General features: G+C 40.0%; 1 non-coding gene across 1 annotated transcript; it reads right to left on the minus strand.

Moving 5' to 3' along the window:
- Positions 1-226: 226 nt before the first annotated feature.
- LOC142525690 (small nucleolar RNA R71) lies at positions 227-332 on the minus strand. The gene has a single exon (XR_012815140.1). It is a non-coding gene; the product is annotated as a small nucleolar RNA R71 (small nucleolar RNA).
- Positions 333-21,990: the final 21,658 nt, after the last annotated feature.

The raw sequence follows: 21,990 nt of genomic DNA on the forward strand, positions 1-21,990 counted from the left end.
GCAGTAGATGACCCAAACACGCACATCGCAGATTTCCTTGAAATTTGCGATACTTTTAAATTTAATGGAGTTTCTGATGATGCTGTTAGGTTGCGTTTATTTCCTTTCTCCTTATATGACAAAGCTAAAGTATGGTTAAATTGTTTGCATGTAGGTTCGATCACCATATAGGAGGACATGGCGAAAGCGTTTCTCATTAAATACTTTACTCCGTCTAAGACCATGAATCTGCGGGTAGACATCACAACATTTGCTCAATTCGAGCAAGAGTCTTTATATGAGGCATGGGAGCGTTTCAAAGATCTATTACGAAGATGCCCTCATCACGAACTGCCACTTGGGTTAGTAGTTCAAACCTTTTACTATGGCTTACTCACACCTAATCGTACTTTGATAGATGATGCTGCTTGTGGGAACCTATTGAGAAAAAATGCTGAAGAAGGATACGAGTTATTGGATGAGATGGTTGCTAGCAGCTATCATCCTCAATCTGAAAGGAACAACCAGCGGAGAAGTGCGGGAGTTCACCAGGTAACTGACCTTTATGCTATTACTACACAACTTGATGTCTTGAACAGGAAATTGGATGGCTTGAATATGGGTGGCACGGCTATGCGTCTTCAAGAGATATTCTGTGATAAGTGTGGAGGTGAACACTTTGTGTAGGACTGTCAAGATGGAAATCCCTTTTATGTGCAAGAAGGAACACCAGTGAATCAAGTGGAAATCCAAAACCGTCCAAAGAATGATCCGTATTCGAACACATACAATCCTGGATGGAGGCAACATCCCAACTTCTCATGGGATGGCAAAAACAGTCAGAATCGACCAATGGGAGGACAACCATATGGGAAACAACCAATGTACAGATCTGACCCTCCTAGAGAAGAAAAGTCTAATTTGGAGCAAATGGTGTCTAAGTTTATCTCGTCCACTGAACCTAGACTCCAAAACCAAGATGCATCGATAAAGGGGCTAGAGAATTATATTGGACAGTTAGCAAAGATGATAGCAAGTAGAGAGTCGGGCACCTTGCCAAGTAACATAGAGACCAATCCAAAAGAGCAAGTGAAGGCCATCGAGTTGAAGAGTGGGAAAGTTTTAGAGTCCAAGGAAAAGGAAAGAAGTCAAGTACCGGATGGACAGACTGAGACATCCAAAGGAAAGTCTTCTAACACTACATCGGCACCCACTGCACAATCAAAAAATTTTATACCTCCTCCTTTCCCTACAGCATTGAAAAAAGTAAAACTTGATGCGCAATTCGGTAAGTTTCTTGAGGTGTTTAAAAAATTGCATATCAATATTCCTTTTTCCGATGCTTTGATGCAAATGTTTAATTATGCTAAATTTTTGAAGGATATCTTAGCAAACAAGATAAAATTTGAGGATCACATGACGGTAAATCTAATTGAAAATTGCTCCGCTTTGGTGCAAAACAAAATCTCACCGAAACTTAAAGACCTAGGGAGTTTTTCTATCCCTTGCATGATTGGTGGTGATGTTTTTCATAAAGCTTTGTGTGATATTGGTGCGAGTATTAATCTTATGCCTTTTTCTGTGTTTAGCAAACTTGGATTGGGAGAACCTAAGCGAACGAGGATGTCTTTACAGCTAGAAAACAGATCTGTCAAGTATCCACGGGGAGTTATAGAGGATGTGCTAGTGAAAGTGGACAAATTCATTTTTCCTGCAGATTTCGTGGTGCTCGACATTGAGAAGGATATGGAGATGCCTTTGATTTTGGGGAGACCGTTCCTTGCAACTGACAAGGCTCTAATTGATGTGCAGGAAGGGGAGTTGAGATTGAGCGTGGGAGAAGAGGAGATTACTTTTGACGTTTTTAATGCACTTAAGCACACACTGCATTCTGATAGTTGTTATAGAATTGATGCTTTTAATTCTCTTGTGTCTAACTATGTGCAGGATGCTCTTAGGGACCCTTTGGAAGCCACTCTCACTACTGAATTAAGAGAAGACGAATTGGATGCAGAGAAAGACAAAATAGTGGTATACCTCAATGCCAACCAGCAATGGAAGAGGCCAATAAGGATAAGATTAGAGGACTTGGGGGATTGAAGAGACTTGATCCCTCAGAAGTCAAGCCTAGATGAGCCACCAACTCTGGAGCTCAAGCCATTACCTCCACATCTGAAATACGGCTGTCTAGGTGAGAATAATAAACTTCATGTGATTTTTTCTTCTTATTTGACAGATGTGATGGAGGAAAAACTACTGAAAGTCTTGAAAGCGCACAAGAGTGCATTTGCATGGAAAGTGGCGGATATCAAAAGGATCAATCTATCAAACTGTATGCACAAGATATTGATGGAAGAAAAGTACTCACCCCTTGTGCAACCTCAGAGAAGATTGAATCCAAGGATGCAAGAAGTAGTAAAAGCAGAAACTATCAAACTCCTTGATGCAGGTATTATCTATCTTATACCTGATAGTGCATGGGTAAGTCCTATTCAACGTGTGACGAAAAAGGGTGGGATTACTGTTATCACAAATGAACAAAATGAATTAATACACACTATGACAGTTACGGGATGACGTGTGTGCATTGATTATAGGAAATTAAATGATGCTACCCGTAAAGATCACTTTCCACTACCCTTCATTGATCAAATGCTTGAGAGGTTAGCGGGTCATGAGTTTTATTGTTTTTTGGATTGGTATTCAGGGTATAACCAAATCATGATTGCGCCCGAGGACCAAGATAAAACCACTTTCACTTGTCCTTATGGCACTTTTCCTTTTAGACGGATGTCCTTTGGTTTGTGTAATGCCCCTGCCAGTTTTCAGCGATGCATGACCCCTATATTTCATGACATGATAGAAACTTTCCTTGAGATATTTATGGATGCCTTCTCGATATTTGGCTCTTATTTTGATGAATGTTTGCAGAATTTTAAGGTGGTGTTGATGAGATGAAAGGAGACAAACTTTGTGCTGAATTGGGAAAAGTGTCATTTTATGGTACAAGAAGACATAGTATTGGGGCACAAAATATCACAGCATGGAATAGAGGTGGATAAGGCAAAATTCAAAGTTATCCAGAACTTACCACCTCCGACATCCATAAAGGGAGTTATAAGTTTTCAAGGCCACGCCGGTTTTTATCGGCGTTTCATTAAAGATTTTTCAAAAATTGCCAAACCTCTATCTTCTTTACTTATGAAAGATGTGCCGTTTGATTTTAACTCTTACTGTCCGCAGGCATACGAGGATTTAAAGGAGCGCGTGGTGACGGCTCATATTTTGGTGGCACCGGATTGGGATCTACCCTTCGAGGTCATGTGCGATGCCAGTGATACTGTGGTGGGAGCTATGCTTGGCCAGCGGCAAAACAAGGTATTTCATACAATTTGCAAGTAAGACCCTAGATGAGGCTCAATTGAATTATGCAACAACTGAAAAGGAATTACTTGCAGTAGTATTTGCGCTTGACAAATTTCATTTGTATCTTGTTTTGTCCAAAGTCATTGTTTACACAGACCACTTTGCACTTAAATATTTACATGCCAAGAAAGATGCAAAGCCAAGCCTACTTCGGTAGATTTTATTGTTACAAGAATTTGATTTAGAAATAAAATAAAAGAAGGGTGTTGAGAATGTGGTAGCAGATCACTTGTCTAGATTAGAATTTATTAGTAATGACTGTCCTTGGTATGCAAATTTTGCTAACTTTCTTGTCACAGGCACACCACCACCAAATCTATCGTTTCACCAACGAAAAAAAAATTTTTCTGACGTGAAACATTATTTTTAGGAGGAACCATTGTTGTTTAAGATTTGTGCAGATTCCATGATAAGAAGATGTGTTGCAGAGGAAGAGTTTGGTCAAATTCTCAACCATTGTCATGACCGTGAGGTAGGTGGTCATTTTGGACCAACAAGGACGGCATCTAAGGTACTTGAATATGGCTTTCATTGGTCAATCCTCTTTAAAGATGCTCGTTCTTACGTGCTAGCCTGTGATAAATGCCAGCGGATAGGTAACATCTCTAACCATGATGAAATGCCATTAAAAAATATCATTGAGTGTGAGATTTTTTATGTGTGGGGGATAGTCTTCATGGGACAGTTTCCCAGTTCGTTCACGAAAAAATATATTTTGGTTGTGGTTGATTATGTGTTTAAGTGGGTAGAAGTAGAAGCATATGTCACTAATGATGCTCAAGTGGTCCTGAAACTTTTAAAGAAAATTGTTTTTAATAGATTTGGAACACCAAGAGCAATCATTAGTGATGGTGGCACCCATTTTTGCAACAAATTATTTGAAAAACATTTGAGCAAATACGGTGTCACACATAAGATCTCTACCCCCTATCACCCCAGACGAGTGGTCAAGTGGAAGTTTCTAACCGAGAGATCAAGCGGATTTTGGAAAAAGTGGTAGGTGTCAGTCAAAAATATTTGTCTGTGAGGTTAGATGATGCTCTTTGGGCATATAGGACTGCTTTTAAAACACCTATAGGCACTACACCATATAGGTTACTGTTTGGTAAAGCATGTCATTTACCTGTAGAGTTAGAGCATCGAGTATACTAGGAAACAAAAGCACTAAACTATAACTTTACTGATGCAGGTGAACAACGTCTATTTCAACTCGATCAGTTGGAAGAATTTCGGAATCTGGCATATGATCTCGCAATATCATACAAGGAGAAAACAAAGAGGGCTCATGACAGGCGAATCATCGAAAGGGAATTCAAGGAAGGCGAAAATGTCCTACTCTACAACTCCCGGTTGCGACTGTTTCCCGAAAAATTGAAGTCACGATGGTCTGGTCGATTCGTGATTTCTAAAGCTTACCCATCGGGAGCTGTGGAACTGCAAGATGGAAAGGATGTGACATTTACGGTCAATGCCCAGCGACTGAAGCATTACATGGGTGGCTTATATGAGGCACAACTTGGAATCAGCCGGTTCCAAGACAATCCGAACTGAAACTGATCGACAGTCCAGCTCTCGACTATAAATTGAGAACTATCTCTTTTTCCTACTTCATTCGATTTTACTATTTTCGTTATTTATTTATTCTACTTATTTGATTTAAAAAAATTGGGGGGCAGCGCACGAGGTCTGCCTGGGCGGAAACTTATGTCCGCCCGGGCGCGCCCCTTTTAAATTTTTTTTATAAAAAGCAATGAAGCATCTGCCCGGGCGGACATTTACATCCGCCCGGGCGCGCCTCTTTTTTAAAAAGAAATTCAAAAAGCCGCAAGTCATCCTCCCGGGCGGAAACTCATGTCCGCCCGGGCGGGTCACGGAAATTTTAAATCTGCAGAATTTTTTTTTCTCTCCCCCATTCGAACCCTACCCTTCTCCTCCCAATTTTCCGCCGCCTCTTCCCTCAATCTCACTCAAGTAACTTGTTTTGTACCAATTTCAGGTAAAATCTTGTGTCACCACCTTCACCAAGCATCAAGAAGTGATTTTTCCGACCACCACTACACATTTCCGGCCACCACTGAATTTCTCCGGCCACCACTGAACTCTTCGGCCTCCATTGAAGAATTTCCGACGAGTTATTCTTCCGACAACCCACCTCCTACTCTGGGCTTCTTGTTCTTCACAAATAATCCACGATGCCGCCTAAAAAACTCAGATAAGTCATGATGCTTCTTCGTCTTCATCGCGTATTTCCCACTTATTTGTGAATGATGCCGCTAGAGAACGCTTTGAAAATGAGAAAATACATCGAGCTCCAATTCAAGAGTGTGGGTTCCAACTTGTGGTCCAAATTGGTATTATTAATCAGATTACTAATCGAGGATGGACAAAACTTTGTGCCCAACCGCAAGCCACGGTGGCACCGGTAGTGAGGGAATTTTATGCCAATGCGGCTGAGCGGAGCGATAATAAAGCATATGTGAGAGGAAAGCTGGTGGATTTTAGTTCTGTGGAGATTAATAGGGTGCTTGAGACACTGGCAGTGGATGATTCGGTGTATATGGTTTGGGCAGCAAACCCCGACTTAGACTTGATGATGCGCAGAATCTGCTATCCAGAGTCTCCGTGGAAGACACTTGGATCGTACACTTGTTTTGCCGAGAAATATTTGTTAGTCCCGACTGCGATGTGGTATGATTTTTTGGCCACACGATTGATGCCAGTCGGGCACACTAGCGAAGTACAGAGGGAGAGGGGAGTGTTGCTTTATGCATTAATAACCCATATGCCAATCAATGTGGGAAAAATTATTCATTCATAGATCCAGCTGAGTATTCACAATCCAATGTGGCATTATTCTTTCCCCACATTATCACCGAGCTGTGTGCAGGCGCAGGGATCGTTTTTCAGGATGATGAATGGCTGCCACCGACCAAGGCCCTTGATGACGCTAACTGGCTACAGAAGACCGCAGTACGGCGGAAGGCTTTCCCGCAGTTTGGCCCTATTTTGGACAGCTTGACTTTCGATCCACTGCCACAGCAGCCCCCACCACCGGCCCCACGACCTCAACGTCGCCTTTTTCAGGACCGGATGGACGAATTTGCTGCATTCGCTGACCATCAGTTACAGTGACAGGCTGTGAGTCAGACATATCAGACCGTTACTGATGCCATGTTGCGTCTGTCCCTGAGCCTCAGTGGTATTGACCCGGCCCTTATGCCACCGCCTATGCCAGCTTTCCCGTCGTTGTTTCAGTTTCACTACGCCGATCCACCAGAGCCGGAAGCTACCGTCATTCCTCGGAGGAGCACGAGGAGGATGATCAGTGAGAGGGGAGTCACTTCTATCCTTTCTTTTATTTCTTGCATTTCGTTTAGATCATTTTATTTATTTCTGTTTCTATTGCATGCTTAGGTTATATTGCATCCATTTTGTTTTGCACTATCTGTCTCTTTTTCTATCGTCTGTTGCATTGGGGACACTGCTCGAATTTAGTATTGGGGGGTGGATGGGTGTTGTTTTGTGTGTTCATTTTTGGTTCTTTGTTGGTATTATTCGTTGGCATTTAGTTTTAATCGTTTTGCATTGGTGTGCGTGTCAGCCGACAGTTTTCGAAGTAGTACTTGTTAGCCAAGGATGAATAAGAAGTGATGAACATGTCATGTCTGTCGTGTAATCGCATTTCTTTAGCACATACTGTGGTAGAGACATGAAATTTTATTTAAAATGTTGAATTCTCTTTGCACGAATGTTAGAAGTAGAAACATGCATGATAAGATGGTGAAAATTCAAAACTAAAGTGGGGAACGAAGATGTTTGAAGGTGTAAATTGAGCTTGACTATATTCTCTTGAATCGAGGTATCTTTCAGCAGCGGGAAAAAAAAAAGAGAACGATGGAGATGTAAGGTTAGGGAGAGCCGAATAAAGGAATGAAATCATATTCCTGGCTAAAGTTGGAGATGTAAGGTGTTGGGGAGCCGAATAAAGGAATGAAATCATATTCCTGGCTAAAAATGTAAAACACATGGATTTGAATCTAAAATGAAATGTTCTAATATCGTCTTTTTATTGCTGTATTCCAATTCAGTAAAAAATAAATAGCTGCTGGTGATTACTGAGTGCAGAGGAATAGAAGAGATTAAGATTTACACTAACAGGCTGATTTAAATCTCTGATAATGGTTGAGAATGGATCTCTCTGTCATTTATGATGTTAGGACTAACGACACACACATACACGTTTAGTTTTCTTTGAATCAATGTCTAGACCAAGGGAAGTGCGAAGAGTTGTGCTTTTGCATTGATCGACAAGGGAATATGTTGAGTTTCGCTGAGGCTAATTGAGACTATGAACTCACTGTCGAGCTACTTTGTGTCATGCTATGTTTTGTTGTGTCACTTATTTTGCTCGAGGGCAAGCAAAATGTTAGTATTGGGGGGTTGATGTAGGTGGATTTTACGTGTTTTTCATATTATGTGATAGCTCATTGTGTTGCGCATATCGTTTAGATTGCATGCATTTTGTGACATTTGGCATATTTTATTGTTGCTCATGTTTATCGTGGGTAAAAATGCAAGAGATTTGTGAATAAACTGAAGAAATGCATCGATGTGCGAGAGACCTCCGCCCGAGCGCACATTTATGTCCGCCCTGGCGCCTGCAAGGTTTGCGAAAAAGAAATTTTTGCGAGAGTCATCCGGCCGAGCGCAAACTTATGTCCACCCGGGCGCGTCGATGAAAAAAATAAAACAAGATCTGTGAAGGCCATCCGCCCGGGCGGAAACTTATGTCCGCTCGTGCAAGTTTCCGCCCGGGCGCATTTGATTTTTGGAAAGATTTGCTGCCGATCTTTTTCCTAAATTTCGAAAGGAGGCTGATAGATTGGACGATTTGGGAAGATTTTCAGACATTCATTCACCAGCCAAGGAATATAGAAAAGGAGAAAAGCTTGGCGAAATTGTTTGGAGTTGAAGATTCGAAGATTTCCGGGCACAGTTCTTCGCAGATCTCGTCTTGTCTAGTATTTTTTATTTAGTATTTATCTTTTAAACATTGTGTTTTTTATTTTCACTATGAATTCGAGTAGCTAAACTAAAATATTTGTTGGGATTTAAGGGGATCCTACCCCAAAACTGATTTAGTTAATTCATATTTCAATTGTTGATTTGTTCTTGAGTATACTACTGTTTTTATTATGATTATTAAGCATAGCTAACTTTAGTAATAGTCTCATATCGTGAGTGAGTTTCAGAAAATAGCTTGTGATAGAATCGAGTAGTATAGTCCGTGGATCTACAATTTAAATAGAAATATGAAATGGATACATGTCGATAGTTATAGTCCTAAGGGTCGAAAACTAGGGTATTCATAGATCGATATGCGATTCAGTCTTCATAAATAATTAAAGACATTTTATTACTTCACTGAGTAGAATTAGTTTGACATAGCTTGAGAAGGCGTGTTCAATTGAATAGAAAATCCTGTCGGAAGCATAAATCACTATCGAACGAATTAATTAATTAAGAGGGGTAGGTGAACTGAAATTCCCAACAAATTCATTTCTCGTTGAAATTTAATTAATTGGTCTAGATTCTATATCTCATTAATTAATTCTTGAGTTTTGCAAGTTTAGCTCGATCAGAAGGCAGCAAAAATCCTGCTTTGGCTAGACGCCCTTTGGCAACTATATCAGCCATTAACTGTATTTCTGTCTTGAGTTCCTTCTAGGGATCGGAGACTTTGATTTTCCGACCATCGGCAGACAGGAGAGTTTGCATCAACTCAACATCAGAGGATTTTACCTCAGAAATATTTGCTAGCCCATCAGTTGGTAGCTGAAAGAGGTTGCTGAAGGAGTCTTCGTCGATCATCAGCAATTGGTTGTTGACGGTGGAATGGATGTTGTTTTCATTAGAGTTAAAACCGTTGGCGTAGAGATCTTCAATCTCTTTAGGATATATTTCTTGGGAAGAAAGTCCCAGAAATGTCTTCAATCCAGCAGCTTCTATTTTGATAAACACACTTTTGATAGCCTCGTCCTGAACAGATAGGACTGAATCAAAATCAACAGCCATAGCGTTCAACATATATGCTGGAACTTGGTTTTCCAATATTGAAAGATTGATTATCTGCGAGAAAGAAAGCTCAGTGTATTTATTTGCTCTCGAGATTGAAATGTGTGTAAAGAAAGAAAAACTGAAATGAGGCGGGGATAAGTACGTTAGTATGTTACTGTTCAAATCTTTGGACACGTGTCAGTCCAAGATAAATTGAATAAAATCGTGTGTAGGTGTGATAAAGCGTGTGTAGAATTTAAATGGCTATGTGGGGTCACGTTTTAAAACATTATTCATTTAAAGACATACATTAAATGCATAATAATCAGTCACATCACTTATTATGAAATATTTATCGATTTATCAGTTAACTTATTGGAGAAGATCAGTTAGGTCAGCAACTGAGTTATCAGTTATAAGCTGAATCATTTCAGTTAAAGACCAACTGACTATTGTCTTCTCAGTTAACCATTTATATTCGATATTTCCCCTTAATAAATGCATATAAATAAAAGAAAGAGTAGAGGAAAATTAGTCTTGATCAGTTAAGTTCATTCTGGTAACTGATGTCTCTTCGTCTTCTTTCTGTCTCTTTAAGAGCTATCTATATATAAGACCATTGTCATTTGATAATAACAATTAAGCACTAATGGATAGTTCAAGTAGTTCCAACGTTCCTCATCCTGCATTGACACCTCGTCGTTTGGAGAAACTAAAGAAGTCTCTTGAAAAATTTGCCTTTACAAAGGTGATGTACACTTGGACCAAGGTACACGAGCTCCAAACAATTCAACGTGATGGATTAGTTGCTACTGCGAAGCAGAGAGAAACTGCAAGAAAGTATAAGAGGCATGCTAAAGTGAACCATACTTCAGAGCTTGTCACTGATGATATTCTTATTCATCTGATGCTTATGAATGAGTGGAATGTGCTGGAGAGTATTTCTTATTTCTTATTTAGAAGGCTTTAGGAGAATTAACAGTCATTAATTGACTAATTGGTTGTCCCTTTGGCAAGATGCCACTGAACATGAGATGAATCGTGTAACCTAGTTTACATTTTATCAATAAACTTGTTGTTTGGATTCAATGTTCTTTCCTTATCTGCATATGGACTGATATCAGTTGACAAATAATTAACTAACTGACAATGACTAACTGAAAAGTTATTAACTTATATTTGACTAACTGAATAAGAATAACAACCGACATATCATTATTAAAGATTGATATAATTAAGATAAATCAATTAAACCAAGAATATTGCGAAAATGAGAAAACTTAGTCTCTGGTAATGGTTTGGTGAAGATGTCATCTGCTTGTTGTTCAGTTGATATATATTCCAGCCTTATTTATTTCTTCATAGCATGATCTCTGATGAAGTGATGCCTGACATCAATATGCTTGGTCCTGGAGTGAAGAACTGGATTGTATATAATTGCAATCGTGCTTGTATTATCACAAAATATTGGTGATTCTTTTGCAATGACTCTATAGTCCTTCAGTTGTTGCTAAATCCAAATCAGTTGTGCACAGCAGCTTCCAGCAGCAAAATATTCTGCTTCAGTTGTGGAAGTTTCTATGGATGTTTGCTTCTTGCTGAACCATGAGATCAGTCTGTCTCTTAGAAAATGACATGATCCACTGATGCTCTTACGATCTAGCTTACATCATGCATAATCTGCATCTGAATATCCAACTAAATTGAAAGAAGAATTCTTAGCATACCATAAGCTCACATTTTATGTGCCTTTAAGATATTTTAAAATGTGATTGGCAGCTGAAAAATGCAATTGCTTAGGATCTGCCTGAAATCTATCACACATGCAAACAACAAATACAATATCAGGACGACTAGCAGTTAGGTACAATGATGAACCTATTAATCATCTGTAAATGTCGTCTCAACTGATATTCCCCCTTGATCATTGTCTAGTTTGATAGATAAACTCATGAGAACACTTGCAGCTGAGCATGTTTCCATGCCAAATTTCTTAAGCAATTCCTTTTTATATTTGGTCTGACAGATAAAAATACCAGTATCCAGTTGCTTCACTTGCAGACCGAGGAAAAATGTCAGTTCACCCATCATACTCATCTAGAATTTTTCCTGCATTAGCTTGGCAAATTTCTCACATAATTTGGGGTTAGTTGACCCAAAAATAATATCATCAACATATATTTGCACAAGTAAAATATGATCATTCTTTGTGAATTTGAAGAGAGTTTTATCAACTGATCCAACAGTAAAATCATGATCAGTTAGGAATTTTGAAAGAGTTTCATACCAAGCTCTTAGAGCTTGTTTAAAACCATACAAGGCTTTGTTCAAATGATAGATATGATCAGGAAGAAAAGTGATTAATAAAACCTGGTAGTTGTTCAACATATACTTCTTCCTGCAACTGACCATTCAGAAATGCACTCTTCACATCCATCTAGTATACTTTAAAGTTCTTGAAAGATGCATAGGCAAGGAACATTCTAATTGATTCCAGTCTTGCAACTGATGCATAAGTTTCATAGTAATCTATTCTTTCTTCTTGCCTATATCCTTGTGCTACAAGTCTCGCTTTGTTGCGCACAACTGAACCATCTTCGTTCAGTTTGTTTCTGTGTACCCACTTTGTACCGATAATAATTTTAGAAAATGGTCTTGGAACTAAGTTCCAGACATTGTTATGGGTAAACTGATTTAGCTCTTCTTGCATTGCATTTATCCAGTTAGAGTCAGCAAGAGCTTCATCAGTTTTCTTAGGTTCCAGTTGGGAAACAAAAGCAGAATGAACAAATAAATTTAACGTTTGATTATGAGTTCTTACCGAATTAGACGGATTACCTATCACCAATTCTGGTGGATGTGATTTCTTCCATCTGTATTCAATATTTGTTGCATCCATCTCAGCAACTGCTTCAGTTGGCAATTGAATATTTTCTTCAGTTTCAGTTGTTGTTGTATCAGTTGGTAACTGATTGTTATCATTTTGCTCCACCAACTGATGATCAAAAATAATTTATTGTTAAACTGATTGATCTAGCACTTCTGGTTCGGGTGTTTGAAGGATATTTCAATTAATATGATTATCTTCTGTATTATCATTCCCCAAACTGATATCTGTAAAAAGATCAACTAGCTCAACTGGATCAGTTGGCTTATCAGTTTGCACAGATTCATCAAATACAACATGAATAGACTCTTCTACATTCAAAGTGCTTTTGTTAAAAACTCTGTAAGCTTTACTAACTGAAGAATATCCCAGAAATATTGCCTCTGCAAATTTAGCATCAAAAGCTTTTAAATGATTTTTGCCATTATCAAGAATAAAACATCTTCAGCCAATTATTTTGAAATAAGAAACCACACTTTTGCGTCCATGCCAGATCTCATATTGTAAGGTCCAAATTTAAGACGACGTAATCCAACGGCATGCAAATCTAAGAAATACGAAAATAAGTAATTAATTGGTTTAATTGCTAAATTATTTGTGTGACATGCATGATTTTATATTAAATACGATTTAATTGTCATTTTGCATAAAACTGTATTTTTTTTAAGGAATATTCACGTTGCGATCGAGGAACGGAGACCGGGGGCTGAAAAACGAAAAATGTTTTTATTAAATAATTATTTTTAATTATTTAAAATATGATTGTGGGTTTTTCTTATTTTTGAAAATATGAGGTTTTGAGATGATTTAATACGCCGGGACGAAAATTTTATCGGTGTTGGTTTTCATCAAAAATGCGAACTTTTTAGCAACCCGGCTATTTAATCTACAAACTATTTTACCAAAAACTATTTTAATATTCTATTTAAATCCTAATTAAACTAATGGGCCTAATTGATGGCTTAATAGGCCTAAAAGCCTTGTTAGTGTTTAATTAGTATATAATATATGATTAGCATCCCAAAACCCTACAACTCCCATTGAAAACTCACGCCCACAATTCTGAAATCCTACCTAGACTACACAGCACACACTTGCTTAGTAATTGAAGAAATTTTTGAGAATTTGCCAAGGTCATTCAAGCCAAAGGTCTTGCTCCGTTCGTGCGTAAATCTCGCAAAGGCACGCCTACTCTTCCCTTCTAAAACATCATCACACCATATTATATTTTTGTGCATAAAAAATACAAAATTCAAGTGGCACTTTGCATTATTTTCGAAATTTCATGTATATGGGTTCTAAAACATGAGTTTTGTTTGCCAATAACATATATTTATATGGAATAAGGGACTGGCATGATATAGGATCACACCATCATGCTCTCACATGAATTTGGACACCAAACCATACGCACACACGCTGCACCGAATCGAGAAAAAAGGAGAAGCACTTTCATGTGCAAACTGTCATGGAGTTCGGGTTTCATGTTGGAAGGCCAGGGCTTGGTTGGCTCGTTCCAGGGGTTGGCCAGGGTCACGAGGGAGTCAAGGGTAGGGTCTTAATCATGCCAGGGTTCGAACTAAGGGGACTGGGAGGAGTCCTACCCACTATGGGCTCCTACCCGAGAGTGCATGTGAGGCGCGCAGGTTCAGTGCTTGCGTGGGGGCTATGGGGCTTGGCCTGGGGTTCAAGGGCTGGGTCAGGGTGCGTCCTAAGGGTCCTAGGCGAGTGCTGGAGTGGCTGGTTAGAGAGCCAAGCCATGGGTTAGAATCCTAGGCACCCAAACGTGAGGGTCATACCTATGCAGTTCTCGGCCAGCACATGGTGGGACTTGGGGGACTTCGGTTTTTATGTTTGGTGGTTTTCCGTGGGTTCTTATGGTTCAGTAGGGTACCTAAGTGGGTTGGTAAGGGTCTGGTTCATTATGGTTCGGGGGTGGCTCGATAAAATCGAAAGATGGCTCGGGTTGAACCTTCAAGGGTCAATTAAGGGTTTTAACCACTAAATTAAATTGGAAAACGGCTCACGGGGGTCGAGTCGCGGTCCATAAGGGCTAAAATATTATAAAAAGACTAAATTTAGAATTTAGGAATTTTATATTAAAGTTTGAGATTTTTCGGAATTAAAACACCTTCAAAACGTCAATTTGCGAAATAATTAAAAAGCCTAGTTTTTAAGCTAAAGAAAATTCTGGGAATTTTAATTTAGGCTAAATTAATTATTTGGGACATGTTAGAGTCAAGAAAATCTAGAAAAAGGCAAAAACGAAAAATGTCACGTCTAGGGGTAAAACGGTCTTTTTACACTGGAATGAGAGGGATTCCAAGACTGTTCAATGTAATGGACTGTATAGTTGAAGAAGGCTTAAAAGATTTGATTGGTACTACTCATATCACGAAGATGCATCTTCTTTTCGGTAGCTCATCACATAAGAAATCTAAAGTTAAGCGTGCTTGACTTGGGGCAATTTTTGGATGGGTGACCTCCTGGGAAGTTTCGCAGGGTGCGTGTGAGTGAGGACATAAGCATGCTGGAAAGACCCGTCTTGATACAGTGAGGACAGTCGTCGAATCTGGGACGTTTCAGTTGGTATCAGAACAAAGGTCCTGTAAAGGGTTGTGCCACCATCAGCGCCGGGAAGTTCAGTCGTCAAACCTCAATTTGTAAGTTTTACATGTTTTATATGATTTAATATGATGTTACCTGCGTGATAACATGAATAATATGTTTACGTTACATGTTTACTAGCTTTTGAATATTTATTTCTTTTTATGCTTAAATTGCTAAATGAGCTAGGATATGACTCATGATTAGAAAACTTAGATTTAAATGCATGTTGGTTACGTTAGAATTTGGAAAATGTTCAGATAAAATGCCTCCTAGACGTGCACCCGTTATCGAGAATCAGGAAGAGAACAGTGTTAATCACCGAGGGAATAGTCAAAGAAATGCACCACCACCTTCTCCTCCTAGGGATCCTGCTACTCGTGCATTAGAGGGTATGGCACGTCTCTTTGAGCAACAGTTACAGCAGCAGCAGTTACAGCAGCAACAGCTACAGCTGCAGTTACAGCAGATGCAGCAGCAGCAGCTACAGCAGCCACCTAGGCCACAACATGATATTTATGATCAGTTCCGAAGGCTAGGGCCGAAGGAATTTTCTGGCACTACTGATCCCTTCGCCGCTGAGAGTTGGATTCGTTCACTCGAGGTACACTTTCGCTATCTAGACATGGGAGATGCTGACCGTGTGAGGTGCACCACTTATCTGTTTCGAGATGACGCTTCTTTATGGTGGGAAGGAGCCGAGCATGGTGTTGACCTTGCTACACTCACTTGGGCACAGTTCAAGATAAAATTCTATGAGAAATACTTCACCACTGATGTCAGAGGCCGGAAAAAGAGGGAATTTATGACACTCCGTCAGGGAGACGTATCTGTTGCTGATTTTGTGAAAAAGTTTGATAGGGGTTGTCACTTTGTACCCCTTATTGCTAGGGATGCGGAAGAAAAGCTTAGACACTTCATGGATGGCCTACGACCTACCATTCAGGATAAGGTTATGATGATGCGTCCTGGGGATTATGCTGCAGCGGTTACCTATTCATATCAGGCGGAGCAATCCTTGAAGGACATCGACTTTGAGTTACAACGTAAGTGGCAACAGCATCAGAATAACAATCAGTCTAACAAGAAGCCATATACGGGTCCTCCTAGACCTCAATGGCCTCAAAAGCCCCAAGGTCAAGTCAAGAAGCAAGGACAGCAAAAGCCACCACCGGTAGCACCAAAACTAGCAGAAGGGAAGACCTGCAAGAAGTGCAATCGCCTACACTATGGGCCATGTGTGTGGGGTACTTCTAGGTGTTTCATATGCAAGGAAGAAGGGCATAAAGCAGCTGATTGTCCAAAGAAGAATGCACCTACCATGGGACGAGCATATGTGATGAATGCTGAGGAAGCTGAAGAAGAGGCAGACACTACGCTCATCACGGGTAACCTAGTCATTTAACATTTTTTTTATTGCTTTCAATTGCATGAAATGTTAAATTGGTTATTATAATTGAATTGGGAACAAGATCTAACTTAGTAGAAATTAAGTTGCATGTTCTACCCTAGTTGATTTAAGTTATGATTTTAGAAATCATGGAAAATTATATGGATTTTGTGCCTTATTTTATGTTGAAGGATGAAATAATCCCAAATAAAAAGTTTTAGGGCCAAAATTAAAGAAAATCATAATTAAGGTATGGGGGAGAATTTCGAATTTTGGAAGGACCAACATGCAATTACCAATAATTAAGGGACCAAAATGCAATAAATCGAAAGATACGTGACCTAAGTGCAATTTATGAATTTTTTTTAGTTCAATAATGAAATTCTCGAACATGAAGGGCTGAATCAGAAATTTTCGAAATTAATATCGGGATGTATTTGCAATAATTCGATAATATGGGGTCAAGAATGCAAATTTTGGAAAATTGAGGGACTAAAATGCAATTTTTCAAGAAATACCTAAGTTCAACATGAATCTTCACCTAACCTTTGGGAAATTAATGATAGTAAATCCTTATGTTTCGACACGAAAAGATTTAAAAGACGTTTTTCACCGCAGGGAGGATCATCATCCTAGGGGTAGCTACCTACGCATTGCTAGATTCGGGAGCTACACATTCTTTTATATCTGAAACCTTCACCAAAAGACTGAAAATTACTCCTCAAGATATGGGTTTGGGATTCAAAGTTTCTATTCCTTCCGGTGATCAAATGCTCACGTCTAAAATTGTCAAGAATCTGGAGCTTCGTTTATTCAGGGATGTTGTTCGGGCAGAGCTTATTGTGCTCCCTCTGCCAGAATTTGATATTATACTTGGGATGGATTGGCTATCAGTGAATGGAGCATCGATTGATTTTCAGCAGCGATCAGTATCTATTAGGCCACCTAGTGGTAATTCTTTTGTCTTTGAGGCGGCAAGGAACAAGCAAATGCCGCATATTATCTCTTGTCTATGTGCGAGGAAGCTTCTTAAGCGTGGATGTCAAGCTTATCTCGCATGTGTCACTACTACACATAAATCCATCAGTCAGAAGTTAGAGGATGTTGATATTGTGAGAGATTTTCCTAGCGTCTTTCCCGATGACGTTTCTGGCATTCCGCCCGATTGTGAGGTGGAATTCTCTATTGATCTTATGCCGGGCACTGTTCCTATATCAAAAGCACTATATCGTCTAGCACCTGCCGAAATGAAAGAATTGAAAGATCAAATTCAAGAATTGCTAGACAAGGGTTTCATTCGCCCTAGTTACTCTCCATGGGGCGCTCCGGTATTGTTTGTGAAAAAGAAGGATGGCAGCATGCGTCTTTGCATTGATTATCGAGAGCTTAATCGGGTCACTATCAAACATAAGTATCCACTGCCTATAGTCGAAGATTTATTTGATCAGTTGCAAGGAGCATCAATATTTTCTAAGATTGATCTGCGATCTGGATACCATCAATTGAAAGTCAAATAGTCAGATGTTCACAAGACAGCATTTCGCACGAGATATGGTCACTATGAGTTTATGGTCATGCCATTCGGGTTGACCAATGCGCCAGCGATCTTCATGGATCTCATGAATCGCGTATTTCAGCCGTATCTGGATCAGTTTATTATTGTCTTCATTGATGACATATTGATCTACTCCAAGAGCAGAGAGGAGCATAATCGACATTTGAGGACAGCACTGCAAGTTCTTCAAGATAGAAAGCTTTTTGCGAAATTCAGCAAGTGCGAGTTTCGGCTTGATAGAGTGGCCTTCTTAGGCCACATCATTTCTAGTAGTGGAGTGGAGGTCGATCCAAGTAAAGTTGAAGTAGTGAAAGAGTGGCCAGTACCGAAGAGTGTTACCGAGGTTCGCAGTTTCTTGGGACTAGCTGGTTATTATCGCAAATTCATCAAGGGATTCTCGTCTATTGCAGTGCCCTTGACATCTTTGACGAAGAAAAATGCTAACTTTATCTGGGGATCCGAGTGTCGAGACAGTTTTGATAAGCTGAAGCAGGCCTTGATTACCGGGCCAGTGTTATCTCTGCCATCAGGGCAAAGGGAGTATGTTCTATATACCGACGCTTCTAAACTTGGTTTGGGCGCAGTTCTGATGCAAAACGACCGAGTTATCGCCTATGCGTCAAGACAGTTGAAAATTCATGAAAAGAACTACCCTACTCATGACCTTGAGCTTGCAGCAGTAGTCTTTGCATTAAAAATTTGGAGACACTACCTTTATGGGGAGAAGTGCAAAATATTCACCGATCATAAAAGTTTAAAATACTTCTTCACCCAAAAGGAGTTGAATATGAGACAGCGCAAATGGTTTGAATTGGTAAAGGACTATGATTGTGACATTAGCTACCACCCGGGGAAAGCTAATGTAGTGGCAGATGCGTTGAGTAGAAAAGCAGCAGTTATCACTCATTTATCACTCCAAAGACTGTTGCAGTCCGAGATACAGCGCTTTGAGCTTACAATGTATGCTAGGGGCGAGGCCCCTAATCTTGCCACATTACCAGTACAGTCGACTTTGAGAGACAGAATTCGTGATGGGCAGTCTACTGATGAGCAGTTGCAAAAGTGGAGAGCTAGAGATGAAGCCAAGGGCCGGAATTTATATTCAGAGGTGGATGGTATAGTTCGTTATTGAGATCGGTTATGGGTTCCTAGTGACGATGCTTTGAGAGATCTTATTATGAAGGAAGCCCACGACACACCTTACTCCATCCATCCGGGAAGTACCAAGATGTACAGAGATTTGCAACTATTATATTGGTGGCCAGGCATGAAGAGGGACATCTTGAGATTCGTATCCGAGTGTTTGACTTGTCAGCAAGTCAAAGCAGAGCATCAAAGACCAGCGGGGAAATTGAAGCCACTCCCTATTCCTGAGTGGAAATGGGAAAATGTTACCATGGACTTTGTCGTGGGATTGCCAAGGACAGTTAAAGGGTTCAATGCTATATAGGTGATAGTTGATCGTCTTACCAAATCAGCGCATTTTCTACCTATTAAGACGACTTTCACTATGATTCAGTACGTCGACTTGTATATTCGAGAGATATTTCGGCTGCACGGGATTCCCGTATCCATCGTTTCTGACAGGGATCCGAGATTCACGTTGTCTTTTTGGAAAAGTCTGCATGCAGCGATGGGGACCAAGTTGTTGTTCAGTACAGCGTTCCATCCTCAAACCGATGGTCAGTCAGAAAGAGTTATACAGGTTTTGGAAGATCTACTGCGAGCATGTGTTATTGATTTCCAAGGCAGTTGGGAACCAAAGTTACCTCTAGTGGAGTTCACCTACAATAATAGTTTCCAATCATCTATCGGGACGGCTCCTTTTGAGGCATTTTATGGAAGAAAATGTAGATCTCCTATTCATTGGGATGAGGTTGGGGAAAGAAGAGAGATTGGTCCGGATGTGATTGAAGAGACTGCCGAGCTTATAGTCAAAATTCGGGATAGAATGAAGACTGCGCAAAGCCGACAAAAGAGTTATGCGGACAAAAGACGAAGGGACTTGGAGTTTGCAGTGGGCGACCACGTATTTGTGAAGATAGCACCTATGAAGGGTGTTATACGATTTGGCAAGAAGGGCAAGCTAAGTCCAAGATTTATCGGTCTATTCGAAATTTTGGAGAGAATTGGGACACTAGCTTATAGAGTGGCATTGCTACCAGCGCTTTCAGGAGTTCACAATGTGTTCCATATTTCAATGCTGCGGAAGTACATGTCGAATCCGTCACATGTGCTTAATTATGAACCACTCCAACTAACTCCAAACATGACCTATGAGGAAAGACCTGTCCAGATCTTAGCAAGGCAAGAAAGAAGATTGCGAAATAAAGTCATTCCAATGGTCAAGGTCAAGTGGCTGAATCACTCGGAAAAGCAAGCTACTTGGGAAACCGAGAGAGACTTCAAGAGTCGCTATCCAGATCTATTCGGTAAGTTCTAATTTCGAGGACGAAATTTAATTTAAGGGGGGGAGGAATTGTAAGGTCCAAATTTAAGACGACGTAATCCAACGTCATGCAAATCTAGGAAATACGAAAATAAGTAATTAATTGATTTAATTGCTAAATTATTTGTGTGACATGCATGATTTTATATTAAATATGATTTAATTGTCATTTTGCATAAAACTGTATTTTTTTTAAGGAATATTCACGTTGCGATCGAGGAACGGAGACCGAGGGCTGAAAAACGAAAAATGTTTTTATTAAATAATTATTTTTAATTATTTAAAATATGATTGTGGGTTTTTCTTATTTTTGAAAATATGGGGTTTTGAGATGATTTAATACGCCGGGACGAAAATTTTATCGGTGTTGGTTTTTCATCAAAAATGCGAACTTTTTAGCAATCAGGCTATTTAATCTACGAACTATTTTACCAAAAACTATTTTAATATTCTATTTAAATCCTAATTAAACTAATGGGCCTAATTGATGGCTTAATAGGCCTAAAAGCCTTGTTAGTGTTTAATTAGTATATAATATATGATTAGCACCCCAAAATCCTACAACTCCCATTGAAAACTCACGCCCACAATTCTGAAATCCTACCTAGACTACACGGTACACACTTGCTTAGTAATTGAAGAAATTTTTGAGAATTTGCCAAGGTGATTCAAGCCAAAGGTCTTGCTCCGTTCTTCGTCATCGCCAACGGTTTTTCGTGCGTAAATCTCGCAAAGGCACGCCTACTCTTCCCTTCTAAAACATCATCACACCATATTATATTTTTGCGCATGAAAAATACGAAATTCAAGTGGCACTTTGCATTATTTTCGAAATTTCATGTATATGGGTTCTAAAACATGAGTTTTGTTTGCCAATAACATGTATTTATATGGAATAAGGGACTGCCATGATATAGGATCAGACCATCATGCTCTCACGTGAATTTGGACACCAAACCATACGCACACACGCTGCACCGAATCGAGAAAAAAGGAGAAGCACTTTCATGTGCAAACTGTCATGGAGTTCGGGTTTCATGTTGGAAGGCCAGGGCTTGGTTGGCTCGTTCCAGGGGTTGGCCAGGGTCACGAGGGAGTCAAGGGTAGGGTCGTAATCATGCCAGGGTTCGAACTAAGGGGACTGGGATGAGTCCTACCCACTATGGGCTCCTACCCGAGAGTGCATGTGAGGCGCGCAGGTTCAATGCTTGCGTGGGGGCTATGGGGCTTGGCCTGGGGTTCAAGGGCTGGGTCAGGGTGCGTCCTAAAGTCCTAGGCGAGTGTAGAGTGGCTGGTTAGAGAGCCAAGCCATGGGTTAGAGTCCTAGGCACCAAAACGTGAGGATCATACCTATGCAGTTCTCGGCCAGCACATGGTGGGACTTGGGGGACTTGGGTTTTTATGTTTGGGGGTTTTCCGTGGGTTTTTATGGTTCAGTAGGGTACCTAAGTGGGTTGGTAAGGGTCTGGTTCATTATGGTTCGGGGATGGCTCGATAAAATCGAAAGATGGCTCGGGTTGAACCTTCAAGGGTCAATTAAGGGTTTTAACCACTAAATTAAATTGGAAAACGGATCACGGGGGTCGAGTCACGGTCCATAAGGGATAAAATATTATAAAAAGACTAAATTTAGAATTTAG

The sequence above is a fragment of the Primulina tabacum genome, chromosome 14, assembly GCF_025594145.1.
Source record: "Primulina tabacum isolate GXHZ01 chromosome 14, ASM2559414v2, whole genome shotgun sequence".
Lineage (NCBI taxonomy): Eukaryota > Viridiplantae > Streptophyta > Magnoliopsida > Lamiales > Gesneriaceae > Primulina > Primulina tabacum.